Consider the following 27863-nt stretch of genomic DNA (forward strand, 5'->3'; position numbering starts at 1 on the left):
CATCCGCGTATGTGCGTTATTAACATGGCGCTCTAACCAACTGAGCTAACAGGCCTTCATAATACCTGACACTTTGGTCTCCAACAAATTCTCAAATCTTTTCCATTACACAAAGAGAGGAAAAGGGAAAAGTTTTATCCTCTGGCCTGTATGGGGATCGAACCCACGACATCTGCGTTATTTAGCTCTAACCAACTGAGCTAACAGGCCTTACAATAATATCTGACACTTTGGTCTCCAACAAATTCTCAAATTTTTCCATTACACAAAGGAGGAAAGGAAAAGTTTTATCCTCTGGCCGGTATGGGGATCGAGACCCACTGACATCGGCGTTATTAACCGGATCTAGCCAACCTAAACGATAATATCTGACACGTCTCAACAAATTCTCAAACCTTTTCCGTTACACAAGAGGAGAAAGGAAAAAGCTCTGGCCCTAACCCCAACTGAGCTAACCAACTGAGCTAGGCCTTCAAAAATATCTGACACTTTGGTCTCCAACAAATTCTCAAATCTTTTCCATTACACAACAAAGGAGGAGGAAAAGGGAAAGCTTTTATCCTCTGGCCGGTATGGGGATCTGTATGGGGATCGACCCCGACATCCAGCGTTGTAGCTCTAACCAACTGAGCTAACAGGCCTTCATAATATCTGACACTTTGGTCTCCAACAAATTCTCAAATCTTTTCCATTACACAAGGAGAAAGGGAAAAGTTTTATCCTCTCATTATGGGGGGATCGACCACGACATAGACGCTCTAACCAACTGAGCTAACAGGCCGTTAATACCTGACACTTTGGGGAGAGGAGGAAGGAAAAGTTTTTATCCTCTGGCCCGTATGGGGAACCCACGACATCGGCGTTATTATACGAGCGCTTTAACCAACTGAGCTAACATTCATAATATCTGACACTTTTCCGCAAATTCTCAAATCTTTTCCGTTACACAGGAGAAAGGAAAAAGTTTTATCCTCTGGCCCGTATGGGATCGAACCCACGACATCAGCGTTATTGAGGCGCTAACCAACTGAGCTAACAGGCCTTCATAATATCTGACACTTTGGTCTCCAACAAATTCTCAAATCTTTTCCATTACAAGGAAAGGAAAAGTTTTATCCTCTGGCCGAAAAACCAACGACATCCAAAAGTTTTAACAGGCCTTCATAATACCTCTGGTCTCCAACAAATTCCAAATCTTTTCCATTACACAAAGAGGAGAAGGAAAGTTTTATCCTCTCGTATGGGGATCGAACCCCGACATCCGCGTTATTAGCACGGCGCTCTAACCAACTGAGCTAACAGGCCTTCATAATAGGCCTTTTCGTTACACAAGAGGAGAAGGAAAAGTTTTATACCTGACACTTTGGTCTAACCAAAGCTAACAGGCCTTCATAATCTCAACGGTCTCCAACAAATTTCCAAATCTTTTCCGTTACACAAGGAGGAAAAGGAAAAGTTTTAAATGAGATCGGATCCACACGTTATTAAGCGCTCCCAACTGAGCTAACAGGCCTTCTAATACCTGACACTTTGGTCTCCAACAAATTCTCAAATCTTTTATTACACAAGAGAAGGGAGAAATGGGAAACCAGCGTATGGGGAGGCGCTCTAACCAACTGAGCTAACACTTTGGCCAAATTTCTCATAATTGGACACTTTGGTCTCTGTAATATCAACAAATTCTCAAATCTTTTCCGTTACAAAGAGGAGGAAAGGGGAAAAGTTTTAACCTCGAACCCACGACCAGCGTTATGGGGATCAGACCCGACATACACAGAATTTTATCTCCAACCCGTTATTAGCACGGCACTCTCTAACCAACTGAGCTAGGCCTTCAGGCCTTCATCCAAATACCTGACACTTTGGTCTGCAGCGCCAAAAATTCTCATAAATCTTTTCCGCTATGCAAGAGGGGAAAGGGAAAAGTTTTATCCTCTGGCCTGTATGGGGATCAACCCCACGACATCACGTCTGTAGCTGGGCTATAATATCTGACACTTTGGTCTCTGCGATTCTGTCTTTTCCGTTAAAGGAGTTTTATTCTGGCCGTATACCTGACACTTTGCGTCTCAACAAATTCTCAAATCTTGGTCTCCAGCAACCACACAAGGAGGAAAGAAAGTTTTAACCTCTGGCCTGTAAGGATCACAGGACATAGCTGGGCCAGGCCTTCGTTATTGACACTTTGGTCTCCAGCAAGTTCTCAAATCTTTTCCATTACAAGGAGGAAAGGAAAGTTTTATCCTCTAACCAACTGAGCTAACAGGCCCTCTGAGCTAATGCCTTCATAATACCTCTTTGGTCCAGCAAATTCTCAAATCTAAATTCTTTTACGTATGAGGATCGAACCCACGACATCAGCGTTATTAAGAGGAGGAAAGGGAAAGTTTTATTCTCAAATCTTTTCTGCACAAGGAGGTGGGGATCCATATGGGGATCAAGATCAATTTTATTAGCACGGCGCTCTAACCAACTGAGCTAACAGGCCTTCATAATATCTGACACTTTGGTCTCCAACAAATTCTCAAATCTTTTCGCTATGCAGGGGAGGAAAGAAAGTTTTAGCCTCTTGTCCATGGGGATCAGAACCCAGACATCCGGCGTTTTACAGCGCTCTAACCAACTGGCTAACAGGCATTCATAATATCTGACACTTTGGTCTCAACAAATTCTCAAATCGACATATGCAAGGGGAGGAAGAGTTTTAACCTCTGGCCCGTATGGGGATCGAATCACGACATCGGCGTTATTAGCACGGCGCTCTAACCAACTGAGCTAACAGGCCTTCATAGTATCTGACACTTTAGTCTCCAACAAATTCCAAATATTTTTCGATATGCAAGGGGAGGAAAAGAAAATGTTTTATCCTCTGGCCCATATGGGGATCTAAAGACATCAGCGTTATTAGCACTGCACTCTAACCAACTAGCTAACAGGCAATAATATCTGCCATTTTGGTCTCCAACAAATTCCAAATCTTTCAAGCTATGCAAGGGGAAAAGTGAAAGTTTTGGCCTCTGGCCCGTATGGGGATCCGAACCAACGACATCTTACGCGTTATCTAGCACATTCTCAAATTTTTCTACACAACTGAGCTAACAGGCCTTCATAATATCTGACACTTTGTCTCCAACAACATCTTTCGCCATGCAAGGGGAAAAAAGAAGAGTTTTATCCTCTTGGCCCATATGGGGATCGAACCACGACATCCACGTTATTAGCAGGGCACCTAACCAACTGAGCTAACAGGCATTCAATATCTGACACTTTGGTCTCCAAAAATTCTCAAATCTTTTCCACTATGCAAGGGAGGAAAAGAAAAGTTTTAGCCTCTGGCCCATATGGGGATCAACCCACGACATCCGTTTTATTACGGCGCTCTAACCAACTGAGCTAAACAGGCCTTCATATCTGACACTTTGGTCTCCAACAAATTCTCAAATCTTTTTCGCTACACAAGGGAGGAAAAGAAAAGTTTTAGCCTCTGGCCCATATGGGGATCAGAACGACATCAATTTTATTTGGCTCTAACCAACTGAGCTAACAGGCCTTCATAATACCTGACACTTTGGTCTCCAACAAATTCTCAAATCTTTTCCGCTATGCAAGGAGGAAAAGAAAGTTTTAGCCTCTGGCCCGTATGGGGATCGTCCACGACATCCGGGGACGGCGCTCTAACCAACTGAGCTAACAGGCATTCATAATACCTGACACTTTGGTCTCCAGCAAATTCTCATCTTTTCCCTCACAAGAGGATTAAGGGAAAAGTTTTAGTCTGGCCCGTATGGGGATCGAACCCACGACATCCGCTTTATTAGCCTTGGCTCTAACCAACTGAGCTAACAGGCCTTCATAATACACTTTGGTCTCCAACAAATTCTCAAATCTTTTCCAATACAAGGGAGGAAAAAGAAAGTTTAACCTCTGGCCCATATGGGGATCAAACCACGGGCGTTATTAGCGCTCTAACCAAAGCTAACAGGCCTTCGTAATACCTGACACTGGTCTCAACAAATTCTGAAATCTTTTCTGCAAGAGGAGGAAAAGGAAAAGTTTTAGCCTCTGGTCCGTATGGGGATCGAACCCACGACATCCGCGTTATTAGCACGGCGCTCTAACCAACTGAGCTAACAGGCCTTCATAATATCTGACACTTTGGTCTCCAACATATTCTGAATTCTTTTTCACTACGCAAGAGGAGGAAAAAGATTTAATGGGGAGTTTTATCGGCATTCTGCCATTTGGTCTCCAACAAATTATCAAATCTTTTATGGGAGGTTATTCAAGGGGAGGAAAAGAAAGTTTTAACCTCTGGCCGGCGGGGGATCGAACCCACGATATCCGTTATTAGCACGGCACTCTAACCAACTGGAGCTAACAGGCCTTCATAATACCTGACACTTTGGTCTCCAACAAAGTCCACGCAAGAGGAGGAAAAGAAATGTTTTAGCCCTCTGGCCTGTATGGGGATCGAACCCACGACATATCGCGTTATTTTTAGCAGGGCACTCTAACCAACTGAGCTAACACTGGCAATACCTGACACTTTGGTCTCCAACAAATTCTGAAATTTTCCATTGCAAGGGAGAAAGAAAGTTTTAACTCTGGTCCGTATGGGGATCGAACCCACGACATCCAGCGTTATTAGCACGGGCTCTAACCAACTGAGCTAACAGGCCTTCATAGTATCTGACACTTTGGTCTCAACAAATTCTCAAATCTTTTCCCACTACACAAGGGAGGAAAGGAAAAGTTTTAATCCTCTGACGTATGGGGATCAAACCCGACATCCGCGTTATTAGCACGGCGCTCTAACCAACTGAGCTAACAGGCCTTCATAATATCTGACACTTTGGTCTCCAACAAATTCTCAAATCTTTTCCGCTACACAAGGGGGAAAAGAAAAGTTTTAGCCTCTGGCCCATATGGGGATCGAACCCACGACATCCGCGTTATTAGTACTTGGCGCTCTAACCAACTGAGCTAACAGGCTTTCATAATACCTGGACACTTTGGTCTCCAACAAATTCTCAAATCTTTTCTGCTACACAAGAGGAAAGGAAAAGTTTTAGCCTCTGGCCCATATGGGGATCGAACCCACGACATCCGTTTTGGCCCTCTAACCAACTGAGCTGGGCCTGTAACTGAGCTAACAGGTCTCCAACATAATTCTGGACACTTTTCTCCAACAATGTAAGAGGAGAAAGGAAAGGAGGAAAAGAAAAGTTTTATCCTCTGGCACGTATGGGGATCGAACCTACGACATCCGATTTTATTAGCACGGGCGCTCTAACCAACTGAGCTAACAGGCCTTCATAATACCTGACACAACAAATTCTCAAATCTTTTCACTAGCAAGAGGAGGAAAAGGGAAAAGTTTTATCCTCTTTATGGGGATCGAACCCACGACATCCTGCATTATTAGCACGGGCTCTAACCAACTGAGCTAACAGGCCTTCATAATATCTGACACTTTGGTCTCCAACAAATTCTCAAATCTTTTCCGTTACATAAGAGGAAGGAAAGGAAAAGTTTTAGCCTCTGGCCTGTATGGGATCGAACCCACAACATCAGTTATTAGCACGGCGCTTCTAACCAACTGAGCTAACAGGCCTCTCATAATACCTGACACTTTGGTCTCCAACAAATTCTCAAATCTTTTCCATTACACAAGGGGAGGAAAGAAAAGTTTTAGCCTCTGGCCCATATGGGGATCGAACCTACTGACATCCGCGTTATTAGCACGGCGCTCTAACCAACTGAGCTAACAGGCTTCATAATATCTGACACTTTGGTCTCCAACAAATTCTCAAATCTTTTCCATTACACAAGAGGAGAAAGGGAAAAGTTTTAGCCTCTGGCCCATATGGGGATCGAACCCACGAACATCCGTTATTAGCACGGTGCTTCTAACCAACTGAGCTAACAGGCCTTCATAATATCTGACACTTTGGTCTCCAACAAATTCTCAAATCTTTTCCATTACACAAGAGGAGGAAAGGGAAAGTTTTATCCTCTGGCCCGTATGGGGATCGAACCCACACGACATCCGCGTTATTAGCACGCGCTCTAACCAACTGAGCTAACAGGCCTTCATAATATCTGACACTTTGGTCTCCAACAAATTCTCAAATCTTTTCCGCTACACAGAGGAGGAAAGGGAAAAGTTTATCCTCTGGCCCATATGGGGATCGACCCACGACATCGCGTTATTAGCACGGCGCTCTAACCAACTGAGCTAACAGGCCTTCATAATATCTGACACTTTGGTCTCCAACAAATTCTCAAATCTTTCTGCTACAAGGAGGAAAAGGGAAATTTTTATCCTCTGGCCCGTATGGGGATCGAACCCATGACATCGCGTTATTAGCACGGCGCTCTAACCAACTGAGCTAACAGGCCTTCATAATATCTGACACTTTGGTCTCCAACAAATTCTCAAATCTTTTCTGCTACACAAGAGGAGGAAAGGAAAAGTTTTAGCCTCTGTCCCATATGGGGATCGAACTCTAACCCACGACATAGCACGCGTTATTAACACATAATCCTGACACGCTCCAATTCTCAACCAACTACACAAGGGGGAGGAAAAACAGGCCCGTATGGGGATCGAACCCAGAACAGATCCTGACACTTTGGTCTAACCAACAAATTCTCAAATCTTTCCATTACACACAAGGAGGAAAAGAAAAGTTTTATCCTCTGGCCCATATGGGATCGAACCAACGACATCCCAGCGTTATTAGCACGGCGCTCTAACCAACTGAGCTAACAGGCCTTCATAATACCTGACACTTTGGTCTCCAACAAATTCTCAAATCTTTTCCATTACACAAGAGGAGAAAAGGGAAAAGTTTTTCCTCTGGCCCGTATGGGGATCGAACCCACGACATCCGCGTTATTAGCATTAGCGCACCGCTCTAACCAACTGAGCTAACAGGCCTTCAAAATATCTGACACTTTGGTCTCCAACAAAAAATCTTTTCTCATTAAAAGAAAAGTTTCTTTGGCCCATATGGGGACCAACCCATTACACAAGTATTAGCACGGACTTCTAACCAACTGAGCTAACAGGCCTTCATATTATCTGACACTTTTCCAACAAATTTCAAATCTTTTCACAAGAGGAGGAAAGAAAAGTTTTATCCTCTGGCCCATGGGGATCGAACCCACGACATCCGCGTTATTAGCATGGCTCTAACCAACTGAGCTAACAGGCCTTCATAATACCTGACACTTTGGTCTCCAACAAATTCTCAAATCTTTCCATTATGCAAGAGGAGGAAAGGGAAAAGTTTAACCTCTGGCACGTATGGGGATCGAACCCACGACATCCGCGTTATTAGCAGGGGCTCTAACCAACTGAGCTAACAGGCCTTCATAATACCTGACACTTTGTCTCCAACAAATTCTCAAATCTTTTTCTTTTCCACACACAAGAGGAGGAAAGGGAAAAGTTTTATCCTCTGGCCTGTATGGGGATTGAACCAACGACATCCGCGTTATTAGCACGGTGCTCTAACCAACTGAGCTAACAGGCCTTCATAATACCTGACACTTTGGTCTCCAACAAATTCTCAAATCTTTTCCATTACACAAGAGGAGGAAAAGAAAAGTTTTATCCTCTGGCCTGTATGGGCCAACCAATGAGACTTGGGGATCGACATCCAACAAACAAATCTAGCGCTCTAATTACCAACTGAGCTAACAGGCCTTCATAATATCTCAACCACTTTAACAGGTCAACACATTCTCAAATATCTTTTCAACTACACAAGAGGAGGAAAAAGGGGAAAGTTTTAGCCTCTGGCCCGTATGGGGATCGAACCCACGACATCCCGTTATTAGCACGCGCTCTAACCAACTGAGCTAACAGGCCTTCATAATACCTGACACTTTGGTCTCCAGCAAAATTCTCAAATCTTTCCTATGCAAGAGGAGGAAAGGGAAAAGTTTTATCCTCTGGCCTGTATGGGGGATCAAACGTTTTATTAGCACGGCGACATCTGAGCTAAAAGTTATTATAATACCCAACACTTTGGTCTCCAACAAACGGAGCGCTCAACCAACTGAGCTAACAGGCCTTCATAATATCTGACACTTTGGTCTCAACAAATTCTCAAATCTTTTTCCATTACACTAAAGGAGGAAAAAAAGTTTTATCCTCTGGGCCTTTTTCACTACACAAGGGGGGAAAAGAACCCACGACATCCGCGTTATTAGCACGGCGCTCTAACCAACTGAGCTAACAGGCCTTCATAATATCTGACACTTTGGTCTCCAACAAATTCTCAAATCTTTTCCGTTACACAAGAGGAGAAAGGGAAAAGTTTTATCCTCTGGCCCGTATGGGGATCGAAAACACAACATCCGCGTTTAGCACGGCTCCTAACCAACTGAGCTAACAGGCCTCATAATACCTGACACTTTGGTCTCCAACAAATTCTCAAATCTTTTCCATTACACAAGAAAGGAACAAGTGCTCATCCTCTGGCGTAGGAGGAAAGGGAAATCGAACCCATATGGGATCCCAACAAATGGCGCTCTAACCAACTGAGCTAACAGGCCTTCATAATATCTGACACTTTGGTCTCCAACAAATTCTCAATCTTTTCCATATGCACAAGAGGAGGAAAGGGAAAGTTTTATCCTCTGGCCCGATATGGGGATCGAACCCGACATCCGGCGTTATTAGCACGGCGCTCTAACCAACTGAGCTAACAGGCCTTCATAATACCTGACACTTTGGTCTCCAACAAATTCTCAAATCTTTTCCATTACACAAGAGGAGGAAAGGAAAAGTTTATCTCTGGCCCATGGGGATCAACCCACGACATCCATGTTATTAGGGGACTCTAACCAACTGAGCTAACAGGCCTTCATAATATCTGACACTTTGGTCTCCAACAAATTATCAAATCTTTTCCATTACACAAGAGGAGGAAAGGGAAAGTTTTATCCTCTGGCACGTATGGGGATCGAACCACGGGCGTTAGCACAGCGCTCTAACCAACTGAGCTAACAGGCCTTCATAATATCTGACACTTTGTCTCCAACAAATTCTCAAATCTTTTCCAGTTTTACACAAGGAGGAAAGGGAAATTAGCATGGTGTTTTAAAATGGGGAAGTAAATTCTCAAACAATACAAGAGGAGGAGGGAGCCTCTGACCCGGTATGGGGGATCGAACCCAGAACATCCGCGTTATTAAGCGCCTAACCAACTGAGCTAACAGGCCTTCATAATATCTGACACTTTGGTCTCAACAACTCTGGTCTCCAAATTCTTTTCTTTTACTACAAGAGGAGGAAGGGAAAAGTTTTATCCTCTACCAACATGGGGATCGAACTAACGATATCCGTTATTAGCACGGCACTCTAACCAACTGAGCTAACAGGCCTTCATAATACCTGACACTTTGGTCTCCAACAAATTCTCAAATCTTTTCCGCTTTACAAGAGGAGGCTAAAAGGGAAGTAGTTTTATCCTCTGCTACGCAAGGATGGATCGAACCCTGACATCCGCGTTATTAGCATGGCACTCTAACCAACTGAGCTAACAGGCCTTCAATATCTGACACTTTGTCTCCAACAAATTCTCAAATCTTTTCCATTACACAAGAGGAGGAAAGGGAAAAGTTTTAGCCTCTGGCCCAGAGCTGGGATCCTCTATCAAACCCACTTTGGACATCCAAGGAGGAAAAGAAAAGTTATTAGCGAGGCGTTATTAGCACGGCGCTCTAACCAACTGAGCTAACAGGCCTTCATAATATCTGACACTTTGGTCTCCAACAAATTCTCAAATCTTTTCCATTACACAAGAGGAGGAAAGGGAAAGACATTTTATCCTCTGTAACAGGTCATGGGGATGAACCCAACGACATCAATCTTTTTCACGAAAATTTTAGTTTGCCCATATGGGGATCAAGCGTTATTAGCACGGCGCTCTAACCAACTGAGCTAACAGGCCTTCATAATACCTGACACTTTGGTCTCCAACAAATTCTCAAATCTTTTCCATTACACAAGAGGAGGAAAGGGAAAAGTTTTATCCTCTGGCCCGTATGGGGATCGAACCACGACATCCGCGTTATTAGCACGGCGCTCTAACCAACTGAGCTAACAGGCCTTCATAATATCTGACACTTTGGTCTCCTCAAAAGCTATTCAAGGGAGCAAAAAGAAAAATCTCTTTTCATTACACAAGAGGAGGAAAGGAAAAGGTTTTATCCTCTGGTCTCCCTGTATGGGGATGAGGAAAGGCGTTATTAGCTAACAGGCATTCATAATATCTACACTTTGTCTAACCAACTGAGCTAAAAGAAAATGTTTTAGCCTCTGGCCATATGGGATCGTAACCCACGAATATCCATAATAACTGACTAACAGACCTCTACAATATCTGACACTTTGGTCTCCAACAAATTCTCAAATCTTTTCCATTACACAAGGGAGGAAAGGAAAAAGTTTTAACCTCTGGCCGTATGGGGATCGAACCCAGAACATCCATGTTATTAGCACGGTGCTCTAACCAACTGAGCTAACAGGCCTTCATAATACCTGACACTTTGGTCTCCAACAAATTCTCAAATCTTTTCCGTTACACAAAGGAGGAAAGGGAAAAGTTTTAAATCAACCAACTAACAGGCACACATCACGTTGGTTAAATTCTCAAATCTTTTCCTCTAACCAACTGAGCTAACAGGCCTTCAACTGAATACCTGACACTTTAGTCTCCAACAAATTCTCAAATCTTTTCCATTGCACATATGGGGAAAGTTTATCCTCTGAGCCTAACAGGCCTTCATAATACCTGTTTGGTCTCAACAAATTCTCAATTCTTTTCCCACGACATCCTGGCGTTGGGGATCAGACCACGTTATTAGCACAACATCCATTAGCTCTAACCAACCTAACCACACTTTGGAGCTAACAGGCACATATGGGGATCATTAATATACTGAGCTGACACTTTGGTCTCCAACAAATTCTCAAATCTTTTCCATTACAAGGGAGGAAAAGTTTTAGCCTCTGGCCTGTATGGGATCGAACCCACGACATCCGCGTTATTTGGCTCTAACCAACTGAGCTAACAGGCCTTCATAATATCTGACACTTTGGTCTCCAACAAATTCTCAAATCTTTTCCGTTACACAAGAGGAGGAAAGGAAGAGTTTTATCCTCTGGCCATGTATGGGGATCAACCAACTGATGACATCCACTTTGGTCTTAATTCTCAAATCTTTTCGCATGCAAGGAGGAAAGAAGAGCTCTAACCAACTTAGCTAACAGGCCTTCTAACCAATCTCACAAGGAGGAAAAGAGGTTTATCCACATATGGGGATTGGTCTCCAACAAATTCTCAAATCTTTTCCGTTACATCTTTTCCGCAAGAGGAGGAAAAGGAAAAGTTTTATCCTCTGTCCCGTATGGGGGATCAGAAACCCACGACGACATCCGCGTTGTAACCAACTAGCCACGGCGCTCTAACCAACTGAGCTAACAGGCCTTTAATTCCTGACACTTTGGTCTCCAACAAATTCTCAAATCTTTTCCGTTACACAAGGAGGAAAGGGAAAAGTTTTAGCCTCTGGCCCGTATGGGGATCGAACCAACGACATCGTTTATTAGCACTGGCGCTACCTAACCAACTGAGCTAAAAGGGAAAAGGCCTTCGATAATACCCATGGGCTAAAAAGGCCTCAACAAATTCTCAAATCTTTTTCCAGCTATGTAAGAGGAGGAAAGGGGAAAAGACATCAATTTTATTAGGGGATCTAACCAACCCAGGCCTTCGTAATACCAACACTTTGGTCAAATTCTGAATTCTTTTCCAGCTATGCAAGAGGGGAAAAGGGAAAACGGCCTCTGGTCTACATCCGGGTGATTAACTGAGCTAACAGGCATTTCATTGTCTCCAACATATTCTGACACTTTGGTCTCCAACAAATTCTCAAATCTTTTCCATTAGCAAGGGACTCTACAAAGGGACAGAACTCAAATTTTTCATCCAAGGGGAGAAAAAAAGGTTTTAATCCAAGAGGATCGAACCACGACATCCGAAAGGCTCTAACCAACTGAGCTAACAGGCCTTCATATATCTGACACTTTGGTCTCCAGCAAATTCTCAAATCTTTTCCGATACACAAGGGGAGAAAAAGAAAAGTTTTAACCTCTGGCCATATGGGGATCGAACCCACGACATCGCGTTATTAGCACGGCGCTCTAACCAACTGAGCTAACAGGCCTTCATAATACCTGACACTTTGGTCTCCAACAAATTCTCAAATCTTTTCCACTATGCAGGAGGAGGAAAAGAAAAGTTTTAGCCTCTGGCCCGTATGGGGATCGAACAACATCCGCGTTTATTAGCATGGTGCTCTAACCAACTGAGCTAACAGGCCTTCATAATCCTGACACTTTGGTCTCAACAAATTCTCAAATCTTTTCCGCTATGCAAGGGAGGAAAAGAAAGTTTTAGCCTCTGGCCCATATGGGGATCTAACCCATATCAACGCATTATTAGGGATAACCAACGAACCCACAACATCCGCGTTATTAGCGGCCCGGTGCTCTAAATCCAACTGAGCTAACACTGGAGCTAACAGGCCTTCATAATATCTGACACTTTGGTCTCCAACAAATTCTCAAATCTTTTCCGCTACACAAGGAAGAAAAGAAAAGTTTTGGGGATCGAACCCACGACATCTGCTAATTATTAGCCGGCACTCTAACCAACTGAGCTAACAGGCCTTCATCTGACACTTTGTCCCAACAAACAAATCTTTTCTGCTCCAGGAAAAAAGAAAGTTTTAACCTCTGGCCCGTGGGGATCGAACCCAGAACATATCTGGGGCTCTAACCAACTGAGCTAACAGGCCTTCATAATACCCCTGACACTTTGGTCTCCAAACAAATTCTCAAATCTTTTCTGCTATGCAAGGAGGAAAAAGAAAAGTTTTAGCCTGCCCCTGAGGGACCCCGACATCCGCGTTATTAGCACGGGGAGCTCAGGAACCTGACACTTTGGTCTCAACAAATTCTCAAATCTTTATTACACAAGGGAGGAAAAAGAAAAGTTTACAGCCTCTGGCCTAGGATCGAACCCGACACCAACTGAGCTAACAGGCCTTCATAATACCTGACACTTTGGTCTCCAACATATTCTAAATTCTTTTCAACTACACAAGAGGAGGAAAGGGAAATGTTTTAGCCTCTGGCCTGTATGGGGATCGAACCCACAATATCCGCGTTATTAGCACGGCACTCTAACCAACTGAGCTAACAGGCCTTCATAATACCTGACACTTTGGTCTCCAACAAATTCTCAAATCTTTTCCACTGCGCAAGAGCAGGAAAGCGAAAAGTTTTAGCTTCTGGCCCGTATGGGGATCAAACCCATGACATCCGCGTTATTAGCACGGCGCTCTAACCAACTGAGCTAACAGGCCTTCATAATACCTGACACTTTGGTCTCCAACAAATTCTCAAATCTTTTCCGCTACACAAGAGGAGGAAAGGGAAAAGTTTTAGCCTCTGGCCCGTATGGGGATCGAAGACCACGACATCCGCTGTTTTATTAGCACGGCGCTCTAACCAACTGAGCTAACAGGCCTTCATAATACCTGACACTTTGGTCTCCAACAAATTCTCAAATCTTTTTGCTACACAAGGAGGGAGGAAAGGGACCCGTATGGGGAGTTTTATCCCATTATTCTGGCCCTAACCAACTGAGGCTAACAGATAATACCTGACACTTTGGTCTCCAGCAAATTCTGAATTCTTTTCCACTACTGCAAGAGGAGGAAAGGGGAAAAGTTTTAGCCTCTAGTATGGGGATCTGACCCACGACATCCATCTAGCACGGCGCTCTAACCAACTGACAGGCCTTTGTCTACCTTTGGTTTCAACAAATTCTCAAATCTTTTCTGCTAACAGGCCGTATGGGGATCATAACATCCGCGTTATTAGCACGGTACTCTAACCAACTAACAAGACTTTTGGTCTCCAACAAATTCTCAAATCTTTTCCATTACGCAAGAGGAGGAAAAGAAAGTTTTAGCCTCTGGCCCGTATGGGGATCAGAATCATCAGCATGTTATTGGGGCTCCTAACCAACTGAGCTAAACATCATAATATCTATTGGTCCCAACAAATTCTCAAATCTTTTCCGTTACACAAGGGAGGAAAAGAAAAGTTTTTAACTGGGCATGGGGATCGACCCCAGAACTATGATTTTAGCACGGCACTCTAACAGCTAACAGGCTCTAAAATACCTGACACTTTGGTCTCCAACAAATTCTCAAATCTTTTCCGTTACAAGGAGGAAAAGAAGAAGTTTTATCCTCTGACCCATATGGGGATCGAACCCGACATCAGCGTTATTAGCACGGGCTCTAACCAACTGAGCTAACAGGCCTTCATAATATCTGACACTTTGGTCTCAACAAATTCTCAAATCTTTTCGCTACACAAGGAGGAAAAGAAGAGTTTTATCCTCTGGCCCATATGGGGATCGAACCCACGACATCCCGTTATTAGCACAGCGCTCTAACCAACTGAGCTAACAGGCCTTCATAATATCTGACACTTTGGTCTCCAACAAATTCTCAAATCTTTTCCGCTATGCAAGGAGGAAAGAAAAGTTTTAGCCTCTGGCCCATATGGGGATCAGACCCACGACATCGCGTTATTAGCAGGGCGCTCTAACCAACTGAGCTAACAGGCCTTCATAATATCTGACACTTTGGTCTCCAACAAATTCTCAAATCTTTTCTACTGCAAGGGAGGAAAAAGAAAGTTTTAGCCTCTGGCCCGTATGGGGATCGAACCCACGACATCCGCGTTATTAGCACGGCGCTCTAACCAACTGAGCTAACAGGCCTTCATAATACCTGACACTTTGGTCTCAACAAATTCTCAAATCTTTTCCACTACACAAGGGAGGAAAAAGAAGAGTTTTAACCTCTGCCCGTATGAGATCGAACCCACGACATCCGCGTTATTCACGGGCGCTCTAACCAACTGAGAGGCTCATAATATCAGCCATTTTGGTCTTCAAATCAAATCTTTTCCGCTACCCTCTTTGGGGATCGAACCAGCGACATTCTCAAATCTTTTCCGCGTTATTAGCACGGTGGCACAGCTCTAACCAACTGAGCTAACAGGCCTTCATAATATCTGACACTTTGGTCTCCAACAAATTCTCAAATCTTTTTCTCAAGGAGGAAAAGAAAAGTTTTAGCCTCTGGCCCTGTATGGGGATCGAACCCATGACATCGGCGTTATTAGCACTCTAACCAACTGAGCTAACAGGCTTTTATCTGACACTTTGGTCTCCAACAAATTCTCAAATCTTTTCTGCTATGCAAGGAGGAGGAAAGGGAAAGTTTTAACCTCATATGGGGGATCGAACCCACGACATCCGCGTTATTAGCAGGGCACTCTAACCAACTGAGCTAACAGGCCTTCATAATATCTGACACTTTGGTCTCCAACAAATTCTCAAATCTTTTCAGCTATGCAAAGGGGAAAAAAGAAAAGTTTTATCCTCTGGCACATATGGGGATCGAACCCACCATCCGCGTTATTGGCTCTAACCAACTGAGCTAACAGGCCTTCATAATATCTGACACTTTGGTCTCCAACAAATTCTCAACACACAAGGAGGAAAAAGAAAAGTTTTAGCCTCTGGTATGGGGATCGAACCACGACATCAGCGTTATTAGCACGGCTCTAACCAACTGAGCTAACAGGCCTTCATAATATCTGACACTTTGGTCTCCAACAAATTCTCAAATCTTTTCCGCTATGCAAGGGAGGAAAACTGAGCTTAACAAAAGCCTCTGGCCCTTGGGGATACCCGACATCCAGGAAAAGAAAAAGTTTTAGCCTCTGGCCCATATGGGGATCACGGCGCTCTAACCAACTGAGCTAACAGGCATTCATAATATCTGACACTTTGGTCTCCAACAAATTCTCAAATCTTTTCCGCTACACAAGGGGAGGAAAAAGAAAAGTTTTAGCCTCTGGCCCGTATGGGGATCGAACCCACGACATCCGCGTTATTAGCACGGCGCTCTAACCAACTGAGCTAACAGGCCTTCATAATACCTGACACTTTGGTCTCCAACAAATTCTGAAATTTTTTCTGCTATGCAAGAGGAGGAAAGAGAAAATTTTTAGCCTCTGTCCCATATGGGGATCGAACCCACGACATCCGCGTTATTAGCACGGCACTCTAACCAACTGAGCTAACAGGCCTTCATAATACCCTGACACTTTGGTCTCCAACAAATTATCAAATTCTTTTCACTGCTATGCAAGAGGAGGAAAGGGAAAGTTTTAGCCTCTGGCCCGTATGGGATCGAAACCACGACATCCGCGTTATTAGCACGGCACTCTAACTAACCAACTGAGCTAACAGGCCTTCATAATATCTGACACTTTGGTCTCCAACAAATTCTCAAATCTTTTCCGATATGCAAGGGGAGGAAAAAGAAAGTTTTATCCTCTGGCCCCGTATGGGGATCGAACCCACGACATCCGCAATTATTAGCACTAACACATATCTGCCAGTCTCCAACAAATTCTCATCTTTCCTAACCAAGGGGAGGGAGCTAACAGGCTAACTTCATAATATCTTTGTCTCCAAATAAATTCTCAAACTATGCAAGGCACTCGTTATTGCACTCTAACCAACTGAGCTAAACAGGCCTTCATAATATCCAACACTTTGGTCTCCAACAAATTCTGAAGAGAGGAACAGAGGAGGAAAAGTTTTAGCCTCTGGTCTGTGTGGGGATCGAACCATACGACATCGCGTTATTAGCACGCACTCTAACCAACTGAGCTAACAGGCCTTCATAATATCTGACACTTTGGTCTCAACAAATTCTCAAATCTTTTCCAAAGTTTTAGCCTCTCACCGACATCGTTTTTCAACGGCTCTAACCAACAGCTAACAAGGAGTCTCCAACAAATTCTCAAATCTTTTCCGATAAGCAAGGGAGGAAAAGAAAGTTTTAACCTCTGGCCCGTATGGGGATCGAACCCACGACATCCGGATCGGCGCCTAACCCACGACATCACTTTGGCGTTATTAGCACGGCGCGCTCTAACCAACTGAGCTAACAGGCCTTCAATAGTATCTGACACTCAAATCTTTTTTGGTCTCAAAACAAATTCTCAAATCTTTTCCGATATGCAAGAGCACACAAAAAAGAAAAGTTTTAGCCTCTGGCCCGTATGGGGATCGAACCCACGACATCCGCGTTATTAGCACGGCGCTCTAACCAACTGAGCTAACAGGCCTTCATAGTATCTGACACTTTAGTCTCCAACAAATTCTCAAATCTTTTCCGATATGCAAGGGGAGGAAAAAGAAAAGTTTTATCCTCTGGCCCATATGGGGATCTAACCCACGACATCCGCGTTATTAGCACGGCACTCTAACCAACTGAGCTAACAGGCCTTCATAATATCTGCCATTTTGGTCTCCAACAAATTATCAAATCTTTTCCGCTACACAAGGAGGAAAAGAAAAGTTTTAGCCTCTGGCCCATGGGGATCAACCCATGACATCGCGTTATTAGCACGGCGCCTAAAGAGCTAACAGGCCTTCATAATATCTGACACTTTGGTCTCCAACAAATTCTCAAATCTTTTCTGCTATGCAAGGGAGAAAAGTGAAAAGTTTTATCCTCTGGCCCATATGGGGATCGAACCCACGACATCCGCAGTTATTAGCAGGGCGCTCTAACCAACTGAGCTAACAGGCCTTCATAATATCTGACACTTTGGTCTCAACAAATTCTCAAATCTTTTTCCGTTATATGCAAGGGAGGAAAGGAAAAGTTTTAACCTCTGGCCCGTATGGGGATCGAACCCACGACATCCGCGTTGTAGCACGGCGCTCTAACCAACTGAGCTAACAGGCCTTCATAATATCTGACACTTTGGTCTCCAACAAATTCTCAAATCTTTTCGATATGCAAGGGGAGGGAAAAGAAAGTTTTAACCTCTAATACACAAGGAACCAAAGCTCTAACCAACTGAGCTAACAGGCCTTCATAATATCTGACACTTTGGTCTCCAACAAATTCTCAAATCTTTTCCGCTACACAAGGGGAGGAAAAGAAAAGTTTTATGGGGATCGAACCCACGACATCCGCGTATTAGCACGGCGCTCTAACCAACTGAGCTAACAGGCACAATACCTGACACTTTGGTCTCCAAAAATCTGAAATCTTTTCTGATGCAAGAGGAGGAAAGGGAAAGTTTTGGTCTCCATGGGGATCAAATTCTCACGAATCTTTTAACCAACTGAGCTAAAAGGCCTTCCATAATACCCACACTTTGGTCTCCAACAAATTCTAAAAGCAAAAGAGGAGAAAGAAAAGTTTTATCCTCTGGCACGTATGGGGATCGAACCCACGACATCAATTTTATTAGCACGGCGCTCTAACCAACTGAGCTAAACAGGCCTTCGTAATACCCAACACTTTGGTCTCCAACAAATTCTGAATTCTTTTCAGCTATGCAAGAGGAGGAAAAGGAAAAGTTTTAGCCTCTGGTCCCATATGGGGAGACCCAAGCGTTATTAGCACGCGCTCTAACCAACTGAGCTAACAGGCCTTCATAATATCTGACACTTTGGTCTCCAACAAATTCTGCGTTATTAACTCAAATCTTTTCTGCTAGCAAGGAGGAGAAAGGGGGAAAGTTTTTCTTGCCCAACTGGCTGTATGGGGACTTTGGTCTCAAATTCTCAAATCTTTTCTGCTACACAAGGGAGTGAAAGGAAAAGTTTTAGCCTCTGTCCATATGGGGATCGAACCCACGACATCCGCGTTATTAGCACGGCGCTCTAACCAACTGAGCTAACATACCTGACACTTTGGTCTCCAACAAATTCTCAAATCTTTTCTCACTACACAAGGGGAGGAAAAGGAAAGTTTTAACCTCTGGCCTGTATGGGGATCGCGCGTTATTAGCACGGGCTAACCAACTGAGCTAACAGGCCTTCATAATATCTGACACTTTGGTCTCCAACAAATTCTCAAATCTTTTTACCAAAGGAGGAAAAAGAAAAGTTTTAACCTCTGGCCTGTATGGGGGGATCGAATCCGCGTTATTAGCACGCATGCTCTAATCAACTGAGCTAACAGGCCTTCATAATATCTGACACTTTAGCAACAAATTCTCAAATCTTTCAACTACGCAAGGGAGGAAAAGAAGAAATGTTTTAGCCTCTGGCCTGTAAGGGGGATCTAACCCCAACTGAGTTAACAGGCCTCTAACCAACTAGCTAACAGGCCTTCAATTCTGACACTTTGGTCTCCAACAAATTCTCAAATCTTTTCTGCTATGCACAAGGGGAGAAAAAGAAAGTTTTAACCTCTGGCCCATATGGGGATCAAACCCACGACATCCGCGTTATTAGCACGGGCGCTCTAACCAACTGAGCTAACAGGCCTTCATAATATCTGACACTTTGGTCTCCAACAAATTCTCAAATCTTTTCCGCTACACAAGAGGAGGAAAGGGAAAAGTTTTATCCTCTGGCCCATATGGGGATCGAACCCACGCCATCCCCGTTATTAGCACGGCGCTCTAACCAACTGAGCTAACAGGCCTTCATAATATCTGACACTTTGGTCTCCAACAAATTCTCAAATCTTTTCCATTAAAAAGAGGTTATTAAGGGAGCTAACAGGCCTTTATAATATCTGACACTTTGGTCTCAACAAATTCTCAAATCTTTTCTGCTATGCAAGGGGATCGAAAATTTTAACCTCTGGCCCATATGGGGACACCCAACATCCGTTATTAGCACGGGCGCTCTAACCAACTGAGCTAACAGGCCTTCATAATATCTGACACTTTGGTCTCCAACAAATTCTCAAATCTTTTCCGCTACACAAGGGGAGGAAAGGGAAAAAGTTTTAGCCTCTGGCCCCGACATCCAGCGGGATCAACCCACAGGACATCCACTTGGTCTCCAACAAATTCTCAAAGCACACAAGGGAGGAAAAGAAAAGGGCCCATATGGGGATCAGACACGACATCCAGAAAGCTCTAACCAACTGAGCTAACAGGCTCTAACCAACTGAGCTAACAGGCCTTCATAATACCTGACACTTTGGTCTCCAACAAATTCTCAAATCTTTTCCATTACACAAGAGGAGGAAAGGGAAAAGTTTTAGCCTCTGGCCCATATGGGGATCGAACCCACGACATCCGCGTTATTAGCACGGCGCTCTAACCAACTGAGCTAACAGGCCTTCATAATATCTGACACTTTGGTCTCCAACAAATTCTCAAATCTTTTCCATTACACAAGAGGAGGAAAGGGAAAAGTTTTATCCTCTGGCCCGTATGGGGATCGAACCCACGACATCCGCGTTATTAGCACGGCGCTCTAACCAACTGAGCTAACAGGCCTTCATAATATCTGACACTTTGGTCTCCAACAAATTCTTTTCTCAAATCTTTTCCATTACACAAGAGGAGAGAAAGGGAAAAGACACTTTTCTCAACCCTCTGGCCCTGGTATGGGGATCGAACCCACGACATCCGCGTTATTAGCACGGCGCTCTAACCAACTGAGCTAACAGGCCTTCATAATATCTGACACTTTGGTCTCCAACAAATTCTCAAATCTTTTCCATTACACAAGAGGAGTGAAAATGAAAAGTTTTATCCTCTGGCCCATATGGGGAGGGCGTTTATTAGCACGGGCTCTAACCAACTGAGCTAACAGGCCTTCATAATATCTGACACTTTGGTCTCCAACAAATTCTCAAATCTTTCCATTTACACTACACAAGAGGGAGGAAAAAGAAAAGTTTTAGCCTCTGGCCCGTATGGGGATCGAACCCACGACATCCGCGTTTATTATGAGCAGGCCTTCATAATATCTAACCAACTCAAATCTTTTTTCGCTAACAGGCCTTCATAATACCCTGACACTTTGGTCTAACCAACAACATTACCTCAAATCTTTCTGAAATCTTTTACACAAGAGGAGGAAAGGAAAAGTTTTATCCTCTGGCCCGTATGAGGGATCGAACCCACGACATCCGCGTTATTAGCACGGCGCTCTAACCAACTGAGCTAACAGGCCTTCATAATATCTGACACTTTGGTCTCCAACAAATTCTCAAATCTTTTCCATTACACAAGAGGAGGAAAGGGAAAAGTTTTATCCTCTGGCCCGTATGGGGATCGAACCCACGACATCCGCGTTATTAGCACGGCGCTCTAACCAACTGAGCTAACAGGCCTTCATAATACCTGACACTTTGGTCTCCAACAAATTCTCAAATCTTTTCCATTACACAAGAGGAGGCGCTCTAACCAAAAAGGAAAAGTTTTATCCATAACTGAAATCTTTTCTGTATGGCTCAAATTTAGCCCACGACATCCCGACATCCCAGCGTTATTAGCACGGCGCTCTAACCAACTGAGCTAACAGGCCTTCATAATATCTGACACTTTGGTCTCCAACAAATTCTCAAATCTTTTCCATTACACAAGAGGAGGAAAGGGAAAAGTTTTATCCTCTGGGTATGGGGATCGAACCGAGCGTTATTAGCACGGCACTCTAACCAACTGAGCTAACAGGCCTTCATAATACCTGACACTTTGGTCTCCAACAAATTCTCAAATCTTTTCCATTACACAAGAGGAGGAAAGGGAAAAGTTTTATCCTCTGGCCCGTATGGGGATCGAACCCACGACATCCGCGTTATTAGCACGGCGCTCTAACCAACTGAGCTAACAGGCCTTCATAATACCTGACACTTTGGTCTCCAACAAATTCTCAAATCTTTTCCATTACACAAGAGGAGGAAAGGGAAAAGTTTTATCCTCTGGCCCGGCCGTATGGGGATCGAACCCACGACATCCGCGTTATTAGCACGGCGCTCTAACCAACTGAGCTAACAGGCCTTCATAATATCTGACACTTTGGTCTCCAACAAATTCTCAAATCTTTTCCATTACACAAGAGGAGAAGGGAAAAGTTTTATCCTCTGGCCCGTATGGGGATCGAACCCACGACATCCGCGTTTAGCACGGCGCTCTAACCAACTGAGCTAACAGGCCTTCATAATATCTGACACTTTGGTCTCCAACAAATTCTCAAATCTTTTCCGTTACACAAGAGGAGGAAAGGGAAAAGTTTTATCCTCTGGCCCGTATGGGGATCGAACCAACGACATCAGCGTTATTAGCATGGCGCTCTAACCAACTGAGCTAACAGGCCTTCATAATATCTGACACTTTGGTCTCCAACAAATTCTCAAATCTTTTCCATTACACAAGAGGAGGAAAGGGAAAAGTTTTATCCTCTGGCCTGTATGGGGATCGAACCCCACGACATCCCGTATGGGGATAACAGGCCTTCTCATAATATCTGACACTTTGGACATCTTTCAAGAGGAGGAAAGGGAAAAAGTTTTATCCTCTATTGGGGATCGAACCCACGCATCTAACCAACTGAGCTAACAGGCCTTCATAATATCTGACACTTTGGTCTCCAACAAATTCTCAAATCTTTTCCATTACACAAGAGGAGGAAAGGGAAAAGTTTTATCCTCTGGCCCGTATGGGGATCGAACCACGACATCAGCGTTATTAGCACGGCGCTCTAACCAACTGAGCTAACAGGCCTTCATAATACCTGACACTTTGGTCTCCAACAAATTCTCAAATCTTTTCCATTACACAAGAGGAGGAAAGGGAAAAGTTTTATCCTCTGGCCCGTATGGGGATCGAACCCACGACATCCGCGTTTATTAGCACGGCGCTCTAACCAACTGAGCTAACAGGCCTTCATAATATCTGACACTTTGGTCTCCAACAAATTCTCAAATCTTTTCCATTACACAAGAGGAGGAAAGGAAAAGTTTTATCCTCTGGCCCGTATGGGGATCGAACCCAAACATCGTTATTAGCACGGCGCCTAACCAACTGAGCTAACACATAATATCTGACACTTTGTCTTCAACAAATTCTCAAATCTTTTCCATTACACAAGAGGAGAAAGGGAAAAGTTTTATCCTCTGGCCGTATGGGGATCGAACCAACTGAGCTAACAGGCCTTCATAATATCTGACACTTTGGTCTCCAACAAATTCTCAAATCTTTTCCATTACACAAGAGGAGGAAAGGGAAAAGTTTTATCCTCTGGCCCGTATGGGGATCGAACCAACGACATCCACGTTATTAGCACGGCGCTCTAACCAACTGAGCTAACAGGCCTTCATAATATCTGACACTTTGGTCTCCAACAAATTCTCAAATCTTTTCCATTACACAAGAGGAGGAAAGGGAAAGTTTTAAGTTTATCCTCTGCATAGCATGGGCGCCTAACCAACTGAGCTAACAGGCCTTCATAATATCTGACACTTTGGTCTCAACAAATTCTCAAACTTTTCCATTACACATCTCTGGCCCGTTACCCACGACATCCGCGTTATTAGCACGGCGCTCTAACCAACTGAGCTAACAGGCCTTCATAATACCTGACACTTTGGTCTCCAACAAATTCTCAAATCTTTTCCATTACACAAGAGGAGGAAAGGGAAAAGTTTTATCCTCTGGCCCCGTATGGGGATCGAACCCGACGACATCCGCGTTATTAGCACGGCGCTCTAACCAACTGAGCTAACAGGCCTTCATAATATCTGACACTTTGGTCTCCAACAAATTCTCAAATCTTTTCCATTACACAAGAGGAGGAAAGGGAAAAGTTTTATCCTCTGGCCGTATGGGGTATGGGGATCGCTAACACCACTTTGACATCCGCGTTATTAGCACGGCGCTCTAACCAACTGAGCTAACAGGCCTTCATAATATCTGACACTTTGGTCTCCAACAAATTCTCAAATCTTTTCCGTTACACAAGAGGAGGAAAGGGAAAAGTTTTATCCTCTGGCCCGTATGGGGATCGGGATCGTTATTAGCACGCCTAACCAACTGAGCTAACATGGACACGTTATTCAAATCTTTTCCATTACACAAGAGAGTGAAAGGGAAAAGTTTTAACCAACTGAGCATATTAGCAGCGCTCTAACCAACTGAGCTAACAGGCCTTCATAATATCTGACACTTTGGTCTCCAACAAATTCTCAAATCTTTTCCATTACACAAGAGGAGTCTCCAACAAATTCTCAAATCTTTCCATTACACAAAGGGAAAAGTTTTATCCTCTGGCCCGTATGGGGATCGAACCCACGACATCCGCGTTATTAGCACGGCGCTCTAACCAACTGAGCTAACAGGCCTTCATAATATCTGACACTTTGGTCTCCAACAAATTCTCAAATCTTTTCTTTTCCGTTACAAGTTATTAGCAAGGGAAAGCCTAACCCTCTAACAGGCCCATAATATCTGACACTTTGGGATCGTTACACCGACATCCTCTGGCGTTATTCGAAGCACGGCGCTCTAACCAACTGAGCTAACAGGCCTTCATAATATCTGACACTTTGGTCTCCAACAAATTCTCAAATCTTTTCCGTTACACAAGAGGAGGAAAGGGAAAAGTTTTATCCTCTGGCCTGTATGGGGATCGAACCAACGACATCCCATGAGTTATTAGCATGGCGCCTAACCAACTGAGCTAACAGGCCTTCATAATATCTGACACTTTGGTCTCAACATAAACATCTTTTCCATTACACAAGAGGAGGAAAGGGCGTTATCCTCTGGCCATGGGGATCGCTCCGCGTTATTAGCAACCAACTGAGCTAACAGGCCTTCATAATATCTGACACTTTGGTCTCCAACAAATTCTCAAATCTTTTCCATTACACAAGAGGAGGAAAGGGAAAAAGTTTTATCCTCTGGCCCGTATGGGGATCGAACCCACGACATCCGCGTTATTAGCACGGCGCTCTAACCAACTGAGCTAACAGGCCTTCATAATATCTGACACTTTGGTCTCCAACAAATTCTCAAATCTTTTCCATTACACAAGAGGAGGAAAGGGAAAAGTTTTATCCTCTGGCCCGTATGGGGATCGAACCCACGACATCCGCGTTATTAGCACGGCGCTCTAACCAACTGAGCTAACAGGCCTTCATAATACCTGACACTTTGTCTCCAACAAATTCTCAAATCTTTTCCATTACACAAGAGGAGGAAAGGAAAAGTTTTATCCTCTGGCCCGTTGGGGATCGAACCAACGACATCCGCGTTATTAGCACGGCTCTAACCAACTGAGCTAACAGGCCTTCATAATATCTGACACTTTGGTCTCCAACAAATTCTCAAATCTTTTCCATTACACAAGAGGAGGAAAGGGAAAAGTTTTATCCTCTGGCCCGTATGGGGATCGAACCCACGACATCCGCGTTATTAGCACGGCGCTCTAACCAACTGAGCTAACAGGCCTTCATAATATCTGACACTTTGGTCTCCAACAAATTCTCAAATCTTTTCCGTTACACAAGAGGAGGAAAGGGAAAAGTTTTATCCTCTAACATCCTTTGGGGATCTAACCCAGCTAACATCATAATATCTGACACTTTGGCGTTATCTTTAGCATTAACCAACTGAGCTAACAAATGACACTTTGGTCTCAACAAATTCTCAAATCTTTTCCGTTACACAAGAGGAGGAAAGGGAAAAGTTTTATCCTCTGGCCCGTATGGGGATCGAACCCACGACATCCGCGTTATTAGCACGGCGCTCTAACCAACTGAGCTAACAGGCCTTCAAATACTAGTTAGTTTAGTTTTCGAAATACACTGTTTTACTTAAAGCCTCATACTTGGTTTATTTTAACTCTCTTTCAACCTTATGTGCACTGGATTCTCAAGAAGTTTGCTTTGCAAGTTACTGGACTTCTTCTTTTGGCTCCATATGAATGTCTTTACAAAATAATAATAATAATAATAATAATAATAATAATAATAATAATAATAATAATAATAATAATAATAATAATATGATGATGTTGATAAAAAGCTGCTTCACACAAACTATGCGTTATTAACAAGTCGCGTTAGGCCATCGAGCTAAAAGATATTGGAAATTATATGGATAATAATTATTAAAGACATCAAAAAGAGGAACACGAAAGATATCCTTTAACAGAAAAGTACTCTGTTAAAGGTTATAGGTGTGAGGGGACATTCTTCATGAGGACTATAGACAAAGAATTTGGAGGAAAATTAATTAATCGTGCTATTTCGTTATGCATACGCAATTACGATAATTACAAAATAAAAAATAACTTCGAAAACTAGAAGCCAAGCAATGCATTACTGAAAAGCTATATTTTATTGTTTCAATATTATAAAGTAATATCGTACTTCATAGCATATTATGTGTAAACAATTATTAATTAAAAAAACTTTCACCTACAAAAACCAAATAGTCAGCCACAATGACAAAAGGTGCTCGACACTATTATTTCATTATCACTCAGCACCCTTCCTTATCTCGGCATGATCTGTTCATTGCAATATGAAAGAGAAAGAGCGGTAGATTACACACATAAGGGACAGAGACTTCCTGACTACCAGGCTGGCAGACCAAGGTTCAGTGGCTGGCAGATGGCAAGACAAACGCAAATAGACTAAGAAGCAACGTCAGTCAATAAGTGAATAAACATCGTTATCAACTAACAATGCTATTTCATACAGTGAAAATAACAAGAAAGAAGTAATGCAGCATATAAAAATTATAATTGTAACTTAAACGTAGCTACTGTCCTAAATAACGTGGAAAAAAAGGACTGTGATAGGAAATTGCAGAGAAGACATCGAAGCGTCGGGTTTTTACTTTTCGCTTGGTTATGGCCACAGGAATGTTTGTAATTTCATGTTATTATAACTACCAATTTCACCCCATTCTCTTTGATGCTGTTGGGTGACGCTGGTTTTATAAGATCTTGCCCTTATAAGCAGATCGTAAGAATCTCAAAACATTCCTTATTCCCTTATAAAGCAATAGGTTACTACAAACAACAGAAAAGTACGGGTAGTTTGGTTTACTACTGGAATCAACACCAAAAATTCGTATTTGCCAAAAGGCCACGTATAACACTCCATAAAAAGATTTCAAAGATCATTCATACAAACTACAGAATGGGAAATGCTGAAGGTGGGGTAAACACAAAGACCTTGTAACCTTGACAGTAGTTTGGAAATGGATGCGCCATTTACAGTCAATTTAGGCCCATATTTTGCGTGAAAATATGTCTCTATTAGTATAGTTCTGTGAAGGAAATAACGCACTCAATCCGGGTCAGTCCCCGCTTAAAGAAACCGCTGAAACTGACAACTCGAGGAAACATGTGAGAAAGAAAATAAGTTTTAGGAATAGATCGAATTTTTCACCGCACGTTTTCATTAATGAAATTATCCGGAAGTATTCTTTAGGGATTGAGAAAATAAATCAAGATGTAAATGTTCCTCGTGGTCACGGCAACTTCAATTTATTATGAGTGGACTGTGTCTATGAATGTTTGTAATCCGATGATGGTAAGTGAATAATTGTGTACGCGTTGATGGAAAAATGTACAATAGTTAAAAGAAATCACCCTGGCTAGCGAGGTTCCAAAATTAAACAAGTAAAAAATGCGCCGGAGTTTCTTCGGCGCAATCGAGTTTTCTGTACAGCGTATAATGCTGTATGAAACTCTCAGCCACGACCCATGAAACTCTCAGCCGCGGCCCATGAAACCTTCAGCCACGGCCCGTTGGTGGCTGTGTTGTTGGCACCTATAGCGGTGCCAGACGCACAATCATGGCTAACTTTAACCTTAAATAAAATTTAAACTACTGAGGCTAGAGGGCTGCAATTTGTATGTTTTATAATTGGAGGGTGAACGGTCAACATAGCAATT

General features: G+C 43.3%; 20 non-coding genes across 20 annotated transcripts; all 20 read right to left on the minus strand.

Annotated features, from left to right (window-relative positions):
• Nucleotides 1-4063: 4063 nt before the first annotated feature.
• TRNAI-AAU (transfer RNA isoleucine (anticodon AAU)) lies at nucleotides 4064-4137 on the minus strand. Its single transcript has one exon. It is a non-coding gene; the product is annotated as a tRNA-Ile (tRNA).
• Nucleotides 4138-5858: 1721 nt separating this feature from the next.
• Nucleotides 5859-5932, minus strand: TRNAL-UAA (transfer RNA leucine (anticodon UAA)). Its single transcript has one exon. It is a non-coding gene; the product is annotated as a tRNA-Leu (tRNA).
• A 397-nt stretch (nucleotides 5933-6329) lies between these two features.
• On the minus strand, nucleotides 6330-6402 carry TRNAI-AAU (transfer RNA isoleucine (anticodon AAU)). The gene has a single exon. It is a non-coding gene; the product is annotated as a tRNA-Ile (tRNA).
• A 6813-nt stretch (nucleotides 6403-13215) lies between these two features.
• Nucleotides 13216-13289, minus strand: TRNAI-AAU (transfer RNA isoleucine (anticodon AAU)). The gene has a single exon. It is a non-coding gene; the product is annotated as a tRNA-Ile (tRNA).
• An 86-nt stretch (nucleotides 13290-13375) lies between these two features.
• TRNAI-AAU (transfer RNA isoleucine (anticodon AAU)) lies at nucleotides 13376-13449 on the minus strand. The gene has a single exon. It is a non-coding gene; the product is annotated as a tRNA-Ile (tRNA).
• A 1359-nt stretch (nucleotides 13450-14808) lies between these two features.
• TRNAI-AAU (transfer RNA isoleucine (anticodon AAU)) lies at nucleotides 14809-14882 on the minus strand. Its single transcript has one exon. It is a non-coding gene; the product is annotated as a tRNA-Ile (tRNA).
• A 1145-nt stretch (nucleotides 14883-16027) lies between these two features.
• Nucleotides 16028-16101, minus strand: TRNAI-AAU (transfer RNA isoleucine (anticodon AAU)). The gene has a single exon. It is a non-coding gene; the product is annotated as a tRNA-Ile (tRNA).
• A 1136-nt stretch (nucleotides 16102-17237) lies between these two features.
• On the minus strand, nucleotides 17238-17311 carry TRNAI-AAU (transfer RNA isoleucine (anticodon AAU)). The gene has a single exon. It is a non-coding gene; the product is annotated as a tRNA-Ile (tRNA).
• A 2250-nt stretch (nucleotides 17312-19561) lies between these two features.
• Nucleotides 19562-19635, minus strand: TRNAI-AAU (transfer RNA isoleucine (anticodon AAU)). The gene has a single exon. It is a non-coding gene; the product is annotated as a tRNA-Ile (tRNA).
• A 574-nt stretch (nucleotides 19636-20209) lies between these two features.
• TRNAI-AAU (transfer RNA isoleucine (anticodon AAU)) lies at nucleotides 20210-20283 on the minus strand. Its single transcript has one exon. It is a non-coding gene; the product is annotated as a tRNA-Ile (tRNA).
• An 86-nt stretch (nucleotides 20284-20369) lies between these two features.
• Nucleotides 20370-20443, minus strand: TRNAI-AAU (transfer RNA isoleucine (anticodon AAU)). The gene has a single exon. It is a non-coding gene; the product is annotated as a tRNA-Ile (tRNA).
• Nucleotides 20444-21211: 768 nt separating this feature from the next.
• TRNAI-AAU (transfer RNA isoleucine (anticodon AAU)) lies at nucleotides 21212-21285 on the minus strand. Its single transcript has one exon. It is a non-coding gene; the product is annotated as a tRNA-Ile (tRNA).
• Nucleotides 21286-21714: 429 nt separating this feature from the next.
• Nucleotides 21715-21788, minus strand: TRNAI-AAU (transfer RNA isoleucine (anticodon AAU)). The gene has a single exon. It is a non-coding gene; the product is annotated as a tRNA-Ile (tRNA).
• A 248-nt stretch (nucleotides 21789-22036) lies between these two features.
• On the minus strand, nucleotides 22037-22108 carry TRNAL-UAA (transfer RNA leucine (anticodon UAA)). Its single transcript has one exon. It is a non-coding gene; the product is annotated as a tRNA-Leu (tRNA).
• Nucleotides 22109-22761: 653 nt separating this feature from the next.
• TRNAI-AAU (transfer RNA isoleucine (anticodon AAU)) lies at nucleotides 22762-22836 on the minus strand. The gene has a single exon. It is a non-coding gene; the product is annotated as a tRNA-Ile (tRNA).
• A 1381-nt stretch (nucleotides 22837-24217) lies between these two features.
• Nucleotides 24218-24291, minus strand: TRNAI-AAU (transfer RNA isoleucine (anticodon AAU)). Its single transcript has one exon. It is a non-coding gene; the product is annotated as a tRNA-Ile (tRNA).
• A 562-nt stretch (nucleotides 24292-24853) lies between these two features.
• On the minus strand, nucleotides 24854-24927 carry TRNAI-AAU (transfer RNA isoleucine (anticodon AAU)). The gene has a single exon. It is a non-coding gene; the product is annotated as a tRNA-Ile (tRNA).
• An 86-nt stretch (nucleotides 24928-25013) lies between these two features.
• On the minus strand, nucleotides 25014-25087 carry TRNAI-AAU (transfer RNA isoleucine (anticodon AAU)). Its single transcript has one exon. It is a non-coding gene; the product is annotated as a tRNA-Ile (tRNA).
• Nucleotides 25088-25328: 241 nt separating this feature from the next.
• On the minus strand, nucleotides 25329-25402 carry TRNAI-AAU (transfer RNA isoleucine (anticodon AAU)). The gene has a single exon. It is a non-coding gene; the product is annotated as a tRNA-Ile (tRNA).
• A 248-nt stretch (nucleotides 25403-25650) lies between these two features.
• TRNAI-AAU (transfer RNA isoleucine (anticodon AAU)) lies at nucleotides 25651-25724 on the minus strand. Its single transcript has one exon. It is a non-coding gene; the product is annotated as a tRNA-Ile (tRNA).
• Nucleotides 25725-27863: the final 2139 nt, after the last annotated feature.

This window comes from Macrobrachium rosenbergii, chromosome 48 (genome assembly GCF_040412425.1).
Source record: "Macrobrachium rosenbergii isolate ZJJX-2024 chromosome 48, ASM4041242v1, whole genome shotgun sequence".
NCBI lineage: Eukaryota > Metazoa > Arthropoda > Malacostraca > Decapoda > Palaemonidae > Macrobrachium > Macrobrachium rosenbergii.